General features: G+C 37.5%; 1 pseudogene; it reads right to left on the bottom strand.

The window, feature by feature from the left end:
* Positions 1-1076: 1076 nt before the first annotated feature.
* LOC101002633 overlaps positions 1077-15973 on the bottom strand; it is a 48662-nt pseudogene continuing 33765 nt past the window's right edge.

The following is a 15973-nucleotide window of genomic DNA, read 5'->3' as shown; positions in this document are numbered from 1 at the left end:
ATTGAATGGCCAGTCAGAAGAGAAGTACATACATACCTTATCCCCCTATATGCACATCAGCAAGTTCATCAGTCATTCTCATTGGGCCAAATGTTTAGCATATTGGAATTTGTGATATAAGAGGGCAAGGGAGGATTACAGAATCTTGCTCTCTTGAATAGTTAGTTCTCACCCTGGCCTTCTCTGTTATAACTAGCAGGTTGTATTCAGTAAGATTCAGTCCAAGCTGGTGAACTAGACTGTAGATGCTGGTCACTTTCAAGTCCTTTCCTCCTCCTGTTCATGAATCACCAGCATTGCTGCTTCTCCACATCACACAAGAGCTGGGTTGCTGAGTTCTGGGAAGGCAGAGATTTCTCAGTCTTCCTCATCTCCCTAAACACTTTCCCCAGCTTCCTCCAAGGTGAATCATCTCCTAAGTACCTCCTCATCCAGCTCCGCTGTAGTACTAAGCCCCAAAGGCTAGTTCAGTTTATCCCTTTTCTTCCTCTTTCCCCAAAATACACCTGGTGTCATATTATATCTGACTGCATATGCATACGTGATTGAGCATGTCTTCCCAGGTGCACAGTTCTGCTGCCAGAGCAGCTTTTAAGAACCTAAGGCCCCAATGTAGACTGGAAAAGTGGGCTGCGTCAGAGGCAAGAAGCTTCCATGGCTAGCTTCTTCTTCTTCTTCTTCTTTTTTTTTTTTTTTGACCCTCAAGACCATGCCCTACATGAGGTTCAGGTTCACTTGCCTGAATTTGTAATTCCCAAATCTCAACTTCCTCTCTCATCATATAGCCCTCAAATGGTTCCCCTGTGTAATACTTTTGCAGTATTTCATAGCACCACAGTATTACTTCATCACCTGTTGCCTTCCTCACTTTTAATTTTACAATGAGCAATACAGAGTTTTTCTGCTGGAAGTTATAGGGCTTTAGAATCAGAATCAATCTTGTATATATTTAACTATATTTTAGCGATGAGAAAATCAAAATCCAGAGAGGCTAAATGACTTAAAGGTTATACATGAGCTCTGCTAAGACAAAGTAGAACTAGAACCCAGATGCCTTGACTCCTAAACCAATGCTTTTCCCGTTATCCCACAATACTTTCAAAAGCAACATGCTGGAAGAGAGTGAGAGAAAAAGTGCCCATTTTCTGTGAGTAATGTTCATCAATCTTTAAATTATTTAAGAGCCAGGGCAAACTGCAAGAGATACTAAGTAAAGGGGACTAAGTGGGCATTGTAGTTTTAGGCAAGCAAGTCTGTCTTTCTTTTTAAGGATTTTCTAAACCTGCCATAATGGAAACATGAAGCAATAGCAGCATAAAGGACAAAACACTTAGAAGCACAAAAACATGTCTCATTTAATCTACCTTTCTCAGCTACATCAGGTTAGCTTTTGGATGTAAAACCTGCCATATTATTCCGAAGGCTCAGCTTAATCAATTTTGGGATATTCTCCTCCAAAAGGAGAAATCACATCTCTCCAGTTTCTCACAAAAGAGAAAGCATTTGCAGCATTATCCAATCTTAGTCTTTCCTATTTCTGGGCCCTACCTGTACTATAGGGAGGATGTAGGAGTCTCAATTTAACCAAAGAAATGGACTCAGAGCCCCCCCTTAACTTACATTACCTTCTCAGCAGCCACTAGGAGAATCAATCATTTCTGCCTAGAAACTGAGATCTGACTAGGTGCCCATTTCATCCCTGCCTATAATACATAAACATCCAGTGGGGTGAGGAGTAGGAGGAGAGGGCAGCCTGGGTTACCCTGTAAGCTTGCTGGTGATAACCAAGGACTTTCTCTGGGGCAGAATGTGGTCACTAGTCACCCGGTTCTTTTTTGGTTCTGCACTTGGCAGCTGCTTATTCTTCATCTTGGCTTTGGCCATGTTGTAGTCTCCTGAGACAAAGTACCTTTTCCCTTTCTGTGATCTCTTCATGAGGAAGTCGGAGCCTCTGGGCTCTTGTCCTAGGCTTGGGTATTTGGACTTTAGCTTTGGCTCCTCAACTCTCTCAGAGAGAATATCTTCTTTATCCTGCATCTTCGTTTCTCCTTGCTGGTCTTCTCCACAGGGTTCTGTCTTTCTTGTTACTGGGATGTGGTGGGACTGAGTCTGTGGAGTGTAGGAGGGCCCAGTAAGTCAACCTGACAAGGGAAAGGGGAAGGGAAACGGGGACAACCTATGCTGCTGCTTTGGCTCCTGTCACTAAGGTTGCTCAGTCAAAATAGCCATAAATTGTTTTTCTGATTTATTTGTATTGTTTATCTGTATTCTCTTGCATCTCACTTAGTTTCTTTAATAAATTATTTTGAATAATTTTCCAGGAATTTCATAGATTTCTTTGGGATCTTTTACTGGAGAAGTGTTGCTTTTCATTTGAGGCATCATGTTTCCTTGCTTTTATATATTTCTTGTGTCCTTATGTTGATATCTGTGCATTTGGTATGACTTACTCCTTTGAATTTTATGGATTGGCTTTTGTACAGAAAGACTTTCTTCTATAGATGTAACTATAGCATTGGTTGGGTAGGATGACTTGGCTTTGATTCTGAGTGGCTGCAGTATCTATAGATGTAACTATAGCATTGGTTGGGTAGGATGACTTGGCTTTGATTCTGAGTGGCTGCAGTAGTATAGTGTCTGTATAATTTTTTCTGCTATAATCAGTGTATGTGAGTTCCTCAGTGGCTTAGGTTGCAGTTGTTAGCAGAGTCTATGGTGAGGTTTTGCACAGGACAGGGATGACAGGAGGGCCAGTCCTTGGATATCAGTGGTGGCAGCAGCGAGCTGGGTGTGCAGGTCTTCAGGTCCCTGAGTAGTGTGTGTGCCAGCAATGGTGGGCCTAGGCAGGCCAGTCCTTGGGCGTCCAAGTAGCTTGCTTGGGTGCTGGCAGTGGTGGGCCAGGTGGGCCTTTTGTTCCTGGATGGCATGCATGGCATTGGTGGTGGTAATTGTGGCAGCAGGCCAACCTGAGTGGCATGCACAGGTGCCAGCAGTGGTGGTTGTAGGCTGGCTGAGCTGGTCACAAGGCCCCAGGGAGGTTCATGCAGGTGCTGGTAGTGTGGGCAGAGTGGCCTCATTTCTTATGTCCCTAGACAGTGCATGTGTGCACTGGTAGCAGCAGGCAGGGCAGGCCTACTCCCAGGCCCCAAGGCAGCACGCACAGACAGCAGTGGTGATGGATTGGGACTGTCCTCAGGACCCCCAGTAGTGTGCAGGTACTGAAGGCCACAAGTGGGGCAGATTGATCCCTGGGCACCTGGATGACATGCTCATTCATGCCAGTACCCAGGCCCCCTGAAGACGTGAGCAGTGGCCTTGCTGCTAGAGGAAGGGAGGTTGCTTTCAGTGATAGCAGCAGCCCTGGGCATGCAGCTCTCAGACTCTGGGAGGTGTATGCTTTAGCTCCCCTTGTCCCAGTGACAGCCTCCTTGTTGCATTTCACCTCCTCTTCTTTGGGGTCTAGAATATTGTGTGGCTAGAGTGCTAGGCAACGTGCTGTACTGCTGGGTCCAGTTGACATCATAACACTACAACCCTCTGAGGGTTGGCAGTGGGGCTCCAGGGTTGTGAAGATGCAGGTAGAGCAAGATGTAGTTAGGTGGAAGGTGAGGTCTCATAATGGTGCTGTGCTGCAGTTGCTTGGGTCTCGAGAGTGTGTGGGACCCAATGGAAAGTACATCTCTGGAACCAAGCCCTTGCATGGACTCCAGGCAACTCCCTATATTAGTCTTGGGACCCATGTGGGCTGAGAGGCTCTCCCTTGGCTGGATTGCAGGAGGTTGCATGGGAATGTGGCTTACTGGGGATATTTTGTTTACGTTTTCCCCTCAATGAGGAGTTCCTCCTGGCTCCAAGCCAATACTGACTGGGCTGACTGCTTTGATTCTCTATCCTTTGGTGCTTCAGAGGTTTCCTTGCTGAATTCCTGTGTTCTGTCTTAGAAGCTCCATTCAACATGGGGCTATCTACTTGCTCTTTTGTCCTTCTTTGTGGAGGAGGTGAGTGCTGGGTACCTTTAGTCAGCCATTTCGAAGCTATCTAAATTGAAATGTTTCATAGATGCCATGCAATCAGTGATATCTTTAATAAATGCCTGAAATTCTATTAAAATCATGGAATACATTTGTTGTATACAAAGGTACAATGATTATGTAATTCTGATCATAGTTCATATTGTTTATTATATTTTCTTTATATGGTTTTAAGGTATGAGTAATTTCTTGATTACTCATACTCTTTCTAGATTACTCTTTCTAGATTACTCAAGAAATTAATTTCTTGAAATAAATTATTTACATTCTTAAATAAGGAGATATTCTTAGATGAAATGTCTTTCTTTCTAAGCCACATAATTTTTGTAACTTTAAGAATATAAAGAATATTTTCTTGAGCTATTTTTCATAATTACTTACTCTCAGTAGTATAGAAAAATTATAAATTATAATTAAAATTTATCTTTACATTGAATTCTTAGTCATGCATAGACTCTGTATCACCTTTTAGAATTAGAAAGGGGAGATTTAAATAGTATAGACTATTAAATTCACAAAGTAATCACATGAGGGCGATCTAAAAAATGTCTGTAGTCTAAAGTCTTGTTCTTTACAATGTAGTAAAAATATATGAAATACAAATTTGGCTCTGAACTTTAAACTTGAAGAACTCTACAAACAGTACAGGAAATGTGTTTTGAAAAATAGCCAGAAATCAAAGGTCAATTTAATATGCCTAACAAAATGAGAGATTACCAAAAGTGGTTTTCTTTTTTATTCCTTCCTTTTTTTTTTGAAGGAAAGCATTCTATCTGTAAATGTCATTCTCCTTAAAATGCTCAAAATAATTTCCAAAAGAATAAATCTTTTATTGAGATTTTTACACTGCTTATCAAAAAGTTTTCATTCTCTATACCTCACTTACTTTTGACATTATAAATGTGTATCTCTTGAAAAGCATCTTTTATTAAATAAATATTTACATGTGACTCAGTCTACTACTAGTCCAGGCAGTATGGATTTAAAGGTGAGAAGACATAGTCTTGATTCATAAGGAGCAATGGGCATTTCCTAATGATTTAACAAGTTTAAGAATCATTATTTTAGAAAGACAACAAATATTTTCAGTCTAATGCCATGTGAAAACAAATTGTATTTTATCGCTGATTTAACATGGGAGGGTGTGTGTGTCAGTTACATATTATTATATAACAAATTTTAGTGGCCCAAAAAATGTACCATATTTCATAAGGCTTGACAGGTTCATCTGGATTGTTTTAGTCTATTTACTCTTTGTCTCAGCTGAGGCTGCAGACATCTGCAGATCTGACTGGGTTCCACCATCCAATATAATTCATACACATGACTGGCAGTTAGCATTGGCTTGTAGTTTGTTTCTTCTTCTCATGACTTCTGGACTTGGCTTAGACTTCTAAGAATGTGGCAACTGGGTTCCAAAATAAAGTATTTCAAGCAATGAAGGCAAACACTGTAAATCCCTTGAGACTTAGTGCCAGAAGTTACATAGTATTTCTTGTACTGCATTCTATTAATGGAAACATATTACAGGGATAGCCAGGTTACTGAGAGGAGAAGTAGAATCCAGCCTTAATAGAAGGAGGAATCAAATAATTTACAACCATCTTCAAATAACTACAGGGGAAAAGTCTCCATGTTTGGTGAGAAATTGACGCGGTACCCTATAAACTGTTTCAGATTCTGCCATTACTTAAATGATTATTTGCTTTTTCTAAACGTTGCTCCTTTTTGCACAGTGATTGAAAACAGAGTTCATTGTATTGAACATTATAACTTTTTGATCTGGCACACAGCTTTTCAAAAATATATATAGGTAACATGGCTGCAGGATAATTACCACTGGCACGTAAAAGTAGAAGAAAAACTTAAAAGTTTACATTTCATTTATGGAAGCTCACTGAAAATTTCTAAGTGCAGTTTATAAATACAACTTGTTTATGTTCATTGCTTGGTTAGACTCGAAATGACAAATTTTGATGATTGTTACACCACTCTTATGGCAGAGATTTCTAGGTATTGCCTCCTTTTCACTTTCTCCTCCTTCCTTAGTGTAGATCTGTATACTTCTAGCTTAACTAAAGCATTATACTTCCAAGGGTCTGTTGCAGTTAGTTGTATGACTAAGTGTCAGTGATCGGCCATAAGAAATGTTGGGTGAGCCCTTTTTGTCTTCTTTCATTTTACTGTTCAAAGTAGATGATACTGCTGAACAAGGATCGCATCCAGATATGGAGTGGGAAGCTGAAAAGAGTCTGGTTTCCTGATGACATTGTGGAACACTTATGCCAGCCCTTGACTGCCAACCTCAGGGTTGCTTTTATGTGAGAAAAATAAACTTCTGCTTGTATAGCTACTTTTATTTGGGATTTTTGTTGTCGCTGTTGTTATAAGGAGCCAAGCCTAATCCAAACTGATTCACCTGCTAGGCAAGTTCTCTATCCTGAACTTAAACTTAATGAAAATATAGTCAATTTTGAGAGTTATCTTTTCTATGGGTGTTTTAAACATGATTTTGCCTTTTTTTCTTTTCTTTTTGACCTGCCGCTTACTTGGTGGCTTCAATGAAAGAAATATTGTATGTGTGCACATGTACTCATTTACATGCAAGGAAAATTAAAGAATTGTTAAAGCTGACCTCAGATAATATTCTGGTTGTTGTTTGCCAAGTACTAATCGGCCAAAAGCTACACCAAAATAACTGAGTTCTTTTATGTCTATTGTTTCAATTATCAGAGCTCTATTGAGAATCTCAAGCAAGAAATGAGTAAGTCTAATTAAAATCAAGTACAAAGTTAAATACTTTAACATTACTATGACTAACATGTAATCAATGGTTGATACAAGTAAAACTTTACAACATTTTATATAAATAGAAATATTTAACAATGGCTCTGAAGAGTTGTATACAAATCTTTATGTGGACATATGTTTGTATTTCTCTTGGGTATATCCCTAGGAGTAAAATTCTGGGTCATACAGTAACTCTATGTTTAATAATTTTAGAAACTACTAGACTGGTTTCCAAAGTGGTTGTACCATTTTACATTGCCACCAGAAGAGTATGAGGATTCTGATTCCTCTACATCCTTGACAACAATTACTGCTGGACTTTTTGATTCAAGACATCCTAATAGATGTGAAGTAGAATCTCAAATGTAGGTTTTTGTTTTGTTTTGTTTTGTTTTGTTTGAGGCACAATCTCCACTTACTGCAACCTCTGCCTCCAAGGCTCAAGCAATTCTCATGCCTCAGCCTCTCAAGTAGTTAGGATTACAGGCATGTGCCACCACACCAAGCTAATTTTTGTATTTTTAGTAGAGACAGGGTTTCACCATGTTGGCCATACTGGTCTCAAACTCCTGGCCTCAAGTGATCCACCTAACTCGGCTTCCCAAAGTGCTGGGATTACAGGCATGAGCCATGGTACCCAGCCTCTCATTGTGGTTTTGATTTACATTTCCCTGATAACTAATGATGTCAAATATCTTTTCATGTGCCTATTGGCCATTTGTTTATCTTCATTGGAGAGATAGGTCTATTCACCTCTTTGCCCATGATTTGATTGAGTAGTTTGCCTTTTTATTATTGAGTTGTAAATGTTCTTTGTATATGCTAGATACAAGTGCCTTGTCAGATATACAATTTGCAAATATTTTCTCCCATGCTGTGAGCTATATTTCTACTTTCTTGATGGTATTCTTTGAAATAATACCTGTTAAATTTTGATGTCTTATTTATCTTTTTTTTTTTTTTCCTGCTTTTGCCACTTGTGCTTTTGGTGTCATATCTGAGAAACTGTTGCCTAATCTGAGGACATGAAGATTTACTCCTATATTACCTTCTAAAAGTTTCATAGTTTTAATCCTTATGGTTAGATCTATTATCTACTTTGAGTTAGTTTTTGTATTTAGTTTCAGATAGGAATTCTGCTGAATTATTTTGCATATGGTTATCTGGTTGTCCCAGCACTATTTGTTGAAAAGATGATTCCTTCCCCACTGGAGGACCTTAGCATCCTTGTCAAAAATCAATTGACCTTCAATGTAAAGGTTTATTCTTGGACTCTCAAATTCTATTCCTTAATTTATATGACTAATTTTATGCCAGTATCACACTATCTCGATTACTGAAGTTTGTAGTAAGTTTTGAAATTGAGAGATGTTAATTTCCCAACTTAGTTCTTCTTTTATTAGATTGTTTTAGCAATTCTGTCTTTTGAATTTCTATATGAATTTTAGAACCAGCTTGTACATTTTTGCCAAAAAAAAAAGGCATGTGGAATTTTTTTGGGAATCACATTGAGTCTGTAAATCAATTTGGGGAGTATTGCTATCTTAACAATATTAAGTATTCCAATATATGAACATAGAATAGGTTTTTTATTTAGTTTTTATTTTTTAATTTATTATTTATTAATTATTAATTATTTTTATTTTTATTCAGTTAGTTATTTTTGAGATGGAGTCTGACTGTGTTGTCCAGGCTGGAGTGCAATGGCATGATCATGGCTCACTGCAACTCAGCCTCCCAGGTTCAAGCAATTCTCCGGCTTCAGCTTCTCAAGTAGCTGGGATTACAGGATCCTGCCACCAGGCCTGGCTAATTTTTGTATTTTTATAGCAATGGGGTTTCGCCATGTTGGCCAGGCTCGTCTTGAACACCTGAGCTCAAGTGATCTGCCCACCTCAGCCTCCCAAAGTGCTGGGATTCTAGGGGTGAGCCACGGCACCTGGCCTAGTTACTTTTTAAATACTTATTTCAATGATGTTTTATAGCTTTTTCAGTGTATAACTCTTACACATCTTTTGTTAAATTTGTTCCTCAATATTTTTGATGCTACTGTAAATAGAATTGTTTTATTAACCTCATTTTCTAATTTTTTATTATTAGCATATAGAAATACAGTTGACTTTTGTGTATTGATCTTATATCCTGCATCCTTGATGAATTCATTTATTAGTTTTAACAGTTTTCCTGTGGGTTTCTTATTATTTTCTATATACAAGATAATGTTGGGTATGAATAGAGTCAGTTTTATTTCTTATACTCAGATGCCTTTTATTTATTTTTATTTCATAATTGACCATAATAGAACCTCCAGTACAATGCTGAATTAAGTGGCAAGAGTGGACATTCTTGTCCTGTTCCTTATCTTAGGGTGAAAGCATTCAATCTTTCAGCACTAAGTCTGATGTTAGCTGTGGGTTTTCAAAAATACATGCTCTTTATCAAGTTAAAGAAGTTCTGTTCTAATCTGTACCTGGTTTGCTGAATATTTTTGTAATGAAAAGGTTTTGGGTTTTGTTTTGTTAAATGCTTTTTCTCCATCTATTGAAATGATTATGAGGGTTTTGTCCTTTATTCCATTAACATAATGTATTACAGTGACAGATTTTTATATATTAGAACAACTTGTCATTCCTGGGACAAATGCCACTTGGTCATGATATATAATCCTTTTTATATGTTGCTGGATTCAGTTTACTAGTATTGTGTTAATGATTTTTCTGACTATATTCACAGGAGATGTTGGTCTGTTGTTTTCTTTTCTTCTGATGTCTTTGTCTGGTTTTTGTATCTAGACTCATAAAATAAGTTGGAAAATTTTTCCTCCTCTTCTATTTTTTATGGAAGAGTTGGTGAACGATTGGTGTTAGTCTATTAAATGTTTGGTAGAATTTACCAGGAAAGCCATCTGGACCCAGGCTTTTTCTTTGTGGGAAGTTTTTTTGATTACTAGTTCAAATTATTTTCTCTTAAAAGTCTACTAAGATTTTAAAATTTCATCTTGAGTTAGTTTCAGAGATGTGTTTTTTTTTTTTTTTTTTTTTTTTTTCCCGGAAATTTGTCCATTTCATTTAGGTTAATCTACTTCTTTGTTATACAATTGTTCCTAGTATTTCCTTATAATCATTTTTAATTTTATAAACTCATTAGCAATGTCCCCTCTTTTATTCCTGATTTTAATATATTTTTCTCTCTTTTTTTCTTGGTCAAGCTAAGCAAAAGTTTTGCCAATTTTCTTAGTCCTTTCAAAGAACTAATTTTGGTTATATCGATTTTCTCTCTTGTTTTTCTAGTCTCTCTTTCAGTTATATACACTCTCATCTTTATTATTTCCTTCCTTCTGCTTGCTTGTGACTTAGTTTGCTCATCATTTTTTAGTTTCTTAAGGTATGAGGTTAACTTATTGATTTGAGATCTTTCTTTTCTTCATATAGGAATTTACAGGTATAAATTTCTCCCTAAGTATTGATTTAGTTGCATCCTATAAGTTTTGGTACATTGTGTTTTTATTTTCATTAGTATCAAATTATTTTCTAATTTCCCTTGCAATTTCTTCTTTGATCCATTGTTTAGTCAGGAGGGTGCCTACCGTTGATGTCAAATTATAGTATACAGGGGAAAATACTGAAAGGAAATATTTTAATAATTTATAGTGTGAAGTACGTCCTACTCTGAAAACAAATTACTTGCATTTAATAGAACATACCATTGCTCATTTTCACCGCATGACTGTGTTTATTATCACATATTCCAAGATGGTGTGGGTAGATCTCAAGGTTTTCATTACGTTTTCACCACCTACAATATCCTTTCTTTTGTCTGATTCAGTTTCAGTTTCTCTGATTGTTCAGCAATCACTGCAGCACGGTGGTTTTTCTCCTTCATCTTCAGGAGGCCGTGTGGTTAGCAAAGAAAGTCAAACATTTATTATATTTTCAATTTTCAGCATAACAAGAGTTCCAGCAGAAGAGGACTGACATTTAGTGGACCTGTAATGTATTTCATGTGTTATTTTAAATTAATTATTTCAAAAGAATATGGTAAGGAAAATTGTTCCCATTTTCCAGTTGAGACTCAGGAAATGTCAGTAGTTTTTCAAAAAGTCAAAACGATAAATAATAGACATGGGATTTAAACCCAGTTTTGTGCTATGTTAGTGCTCATACTCTTTCCACTGCATCTGCTTCCTGAGGAGCAAAGAAGGAGGCCCATCACTACTAGATTTGGGGAGTTTTATAATTAGCACTAGAAACATGGTAGCTATGTCAGGTTCCACAATCTTTCTTTACTTTTTCAAAGCTTTTACTTTTTAATTATCTGTTAATTCTCAACTAAATATTCTCTACCAGATGATCCACTTTAGAATGTGTTGGTTTCCAGAGTGTTTGATACTATAATTCTTCTTCTTTCTATTAGATCTGTTTATTGCATTATCCACATTCTAGCCATGATTTACATGCCACCAAATCTTGGGGGTACCTAAGATAGCATCTGCAATTTTGCTGCAAAATCCTTTGCCTGTTATTTTTCATGTTGTATCCCAGTAGATTTGAAGTTAATAGTACTATTCCTATCATTTTACTCTATCCTTCGCCTGTTCCTATTCTTTTTGTCCTAGCTGTTGGCCTTCCCCATCTTGTCATACTTTTATGGTGTTTTCTTCATTTCCATGGTCAGCTTAAAGCTTATAAGTTTAGTGGTTAAGATGGATTCTGGTGTGCATAGAAGTAATTAAGATACACTATTATTGTAGTTTAAAGGTTGTATATGATAAGACATTTTGTTTTTACTGTATGTTTTTACTGAATGGTGTATTCCCCATCCCAAGGCAAGCATGAATAAAAATAGGTTAAACGTGAAAAAAGAAAAAGATGTATTCTGAAACTAGACTGTTAGATTCAAATTCTTTCTCTGACAACTGACCCGAAATGTAAGAACTTGGGTATGTTACTTTACCACTTAAACCTACCTTACAGGGTTATTGTGAACTTAAATAAGTAGACACATGTAAAATGCTTCATCAGAGTTCAGCACACAGTGTTCAACAGCTTTAACTCTTATTTCTCTTATTAGTATTATTCATTAAGTCAGTCACTATGATTCACATATAATTTTCTTTCAGTAAGAGCATAAGCTGGAACCTAGAATTGTAATATTTTTTAAAGAATTTCTACATGATTAGCCACTAGCATCCTACAATCCTCTCACTTTTTTACTATCACATTCATAGCTTTTCTTAAATAAGTTTTTATAAATTCTGGGCATCTGGCAGCATGCCATAGTAGAAGAATTTAGAGTATTGGGCTAGAAAAGAGATTTGTAAACTTAATAGGGTCTGATTTCTCCTTGTTTGATCAAGCACAGGACAATCAACATCCTTCCAAAGGTTTGGGCTGCCTTTAATGAATGGGATGCATCCTTATATGATTCCAGGAGGTCACACTTCCTCCTCTCTTCCACTAACTAACCTCTCCACCATATTTTGATTTTCCTGGAACTCTGCGTCTTCTATAACAAAACGCATTTCTCAAGACTTGTCCTTTTGCAGAGAGATCTTTCTTAGAAAAACAAAGCATAAACTCTGCACGATATTGGATCACCTCTCTTTAGCCTTGAGGTGACATATAAGCTTTTTTGTTTCCCTATGGATACAACTTTTACAGGATATATGGGTAGAGGATTAGAAGAGAAATGCTTTTGAGATGAGGACTCAGCTTTTCTGGTTCACCAATTTCCTTCTGTTCTCTATGCCTTCTCCTATCCAACCTTCTAACTGAAGGTAATTTCAAGTAACAACAGCTTTCTTCAGCAACTGCCATGGAATGAAAATCATATGAGACATTTGTAAAATTATAGTTTTCAGGGTCTGACCTTGAACTCTTCAATCAGAATCTCTGAGTGTGAGGTTATACAAAACTGTATTTTTAAAAATTCCATCCAGAATATACACATTTTCTCTATTTTTTTCCTTTATATACCTGATAGTAAATACATGTGTACATATATATTTAAATAAATATTTTATATATATGTGTATATATATATTTAATGTTAATACAAGATGAGCATCTTACTATATTGCCCAGGCTGGTCTCAAACTCCTGGCCTCAAAAACCTCAGCCTCCAAAGTAGCTGGGATTACAGGTTCAAGCCACTGCACAAGGCATGATAGTAAAATTTGAACTACTGGGTTTATTTTTTTACTTTTTAAAAATAATTTTTCTTAAATTATTCAAACTTCTCTCTGTTAGTTTACCTTCTGGGAGATTTCGTTGCTGTATTTCTATCTTTTTTATTTAAAAGCTTATTTCAAAAACTGATTTCTAGGTACACTTCTTGTTTTCTAAATGTTATAAATTTCTTGTTTTATGCAGGCGGGCAATATCCTCTCCCTATCTGCAAAGATACAAAGTAGCTTCAGTTTCATCTGGGGTCAGTTTTCCTATTTGTTTATTTTGGTTTTCATCTTTAATGTTATATATTATTCTCATCTTCTGGTGACTATCGGGGGAACCTGCCCCCGATAGTTAACATGGGTTCTTTTCTATTTCCCTAAGTGTCTTGGCTGGTCTGAGAAACAAAGGGAAGGAGTACGAAAGTGAGAAATTTTAAAGCTGGGTGTCCACGGGGGATATCACATGTCGGCAGGTTCCGTGATGCTTCCTGAGCCATAAACCCAGCAAGTTTTTATTAGCAATTTTCAAAAGGGAAGGGAGTGCACGAATAGGGTGTGGTTCACAGAGATCACATGCTTCACAAGGTATTAGAATATCACAAAGCAAGCAGAGGCAGGGAGAGATCACAGGACCACAGGATGGGGCAAAATTAAAATTGCTAATGAAGTTTTGGACACACATTGTCATTGATAACATCTTATCAGGAGACAGGGTTTGAGAGCAGACAACATGTCTGACCAAAATTTATTAGGCGGGAATTTCCTCATCCTAATAAGCCTGGGAGCCCTACAGGAGACCAGGGCTTATTTCGTCCCTTTGACTTCAACCGTAAAAGACAGCGGCCTCCAAGGGGGCCGTTCATAGACCTACCCTCAGGGGCGCATTCTCTTTCTCAGGGATGTTCCTGGCTGAGAAAAAGAATTCAGTGATATTTCTCCTATTTGATTTTGAAAGAAGAGAAATATGGCTCTGTTCCGTCCAACTCATTGGCAGTCAGAGTTTAAAGTCTTATCTCCCTTGTTCCCTGACATTGCTGTTATCCTGTTCTTTTTTCAAGGTGCCCAGATTTCATATTGTTAAAACACACATGCTCTACAAACAATTTGTGCAGTTAACGGAATCATCATAGGGTCCTGAGGCGACATACATCCTCCTCAGTTTACAAAGATGATGGGATTAAGAGATTAAAGTAAAAACAGGCATAGGAAATCACAAGGGTGTTGATTGGGGAAGTGATAAGTATCCATGAAATCTTCACAATTTATGTTCAGAGATTGCAGCAAAGACAGGCGTAAGAAATTATAAAAGTATTAATTTGGGGAACTAATAAATGTCCATGACATCTTCACAATTTATGTTCTTCTGCCATGACTTCAGCCTGTCCCTCCGTTTGGGGTCCCTGAATTCCCGCAACAGGTGACCTTGGATATTGAGTCAAATTTAATATCTAAGAGGGATTATTGGGTAGGAACTCTGTTTATGGATAGAGTTAGTAATACCAGGCTTCTTTCAGAGCGAGTGTTAAGGGAGCTACCTATTTTTGTCAAGTGTCAGAAATAGGAGAACTGTACCGAAAGGCACTAACACACTCAGTAGCTATCCTAGTTATCTCTAGATTTTTTTAAACCATCTAACAATTATATCTTCATTTTTCCTTTTTCACCTTGGAAGGAGATACAAGCTATATAAAATATTCTGTATAAAAGGGTGGGGAAATGGGGTAAGGTAAGTTGGAATCAACTTTTTTGGTGGTACACACAAACCTCTAATCAATTCCCCTATTTTCTGCCTCCGTTTTCACTCCTGTCCTTTGTCTTACCTGCTTGTTGTCTCAGGTCTAGAGCCTTGATTGATTTTCTACTGCACTGAATCCCATTTTGTTTCAACTCTAGGCTATGGCTTCCACAAATTTGTCTCATTTATCAATACTATTTTCACGTGCTTTTCTCTTGCAGAAATATGTTGAAATAATTCATTTGCTGAAGCCTCTATGTCGTGTTAATAGGCCTTAGTTATCTGTTACTGTCATTTGAATGGGGATCAATAGAGAGGAGAGACAAAGCATATGCACAGCTGACCCACTATCTTGAACAGCTGATATGAGGTTGCTCGGCAGTGACAGTTATTCCAAGTGGATGTTCACATCTTTTGCAAGGCTCAACCTTGAATTCAGCTCTGATTTCGCTAAATTAGCTTGATCATGTGATTCTCCAAGATTCTTTTTACTGAGATGCTCTCCCACTGATAAGAAGTGTCTTCTTATCAAGGAGCATTTTGGTGTCTTCTTTTGTTCTGGCCCATGTGTACTGTATCTGCCAAAGATTTCCTAATTTCTAATGTAGCTACATTTTTTTCCCCCATATAGACCATTTAAATAGAAATCTGTCCAGACTGGAGATAAATGCCCATCTCAGTTGCCATTTGACTAGAAATCCTCTCCAAGCTGTTGTGGGGTGAGTTGTCTTCCACTCACACCCAATTCTATATATTAAAATCCTAATACCTAGTACCTCAGCATGTAACTATCTGGGAGATAGGATTTTAAAGAGGTAATTAAGTAAAACTGAGGTCATGAGGGTAAGTCCTAATCCAATATGACTATTGTCCTTCTAAGAAGCGATCAGGACACAGACGGGCATGCAGAGGGAAGATCATGTAAATACATAGAAGGTGGCCATCTGCAAGTCAACAGGAGATGCCTCAGAAGAAACCAACCTTGCTGATACCTTTTTCTCAGACTTCCAGCCTCCAGAACTGTGAAACAATTAATTTCTGTTGTGTAAGCCTCCCAGCCTGTGGTACTTGGTTATGGAAGTCCTAGCAAATGAATAGACAAACTATTAATTGAGACAAGCTCTTGTCTTAAGACAAGGACATTAAGATACAGCAAGGAAGACAGCTAATGAGTGGGGATGGTAGACTTACACTCAGGGCTTCTGACTCCCTCCTAATTCTCTTTGGTATTACACTACCCCTGTC

The sequence above is a fragment of the Papio anubis genome, chromosome 10 (assembly GCF_008728515.1).
Source record: "Papio anubis isolate 15944 chromosome 10, Panubis1.0, whole genome shotgun sequence".
NCBI classification, from domain to species: domain Eukaryota; kingdom Metazoa; phylum Chordata; class Mammalia; order Primates; family Cercopithecidae; genus Papio; species Papio anubis.
This window is presented reverse-complemented; position numbering and strand designations above follow the sequence as displayed.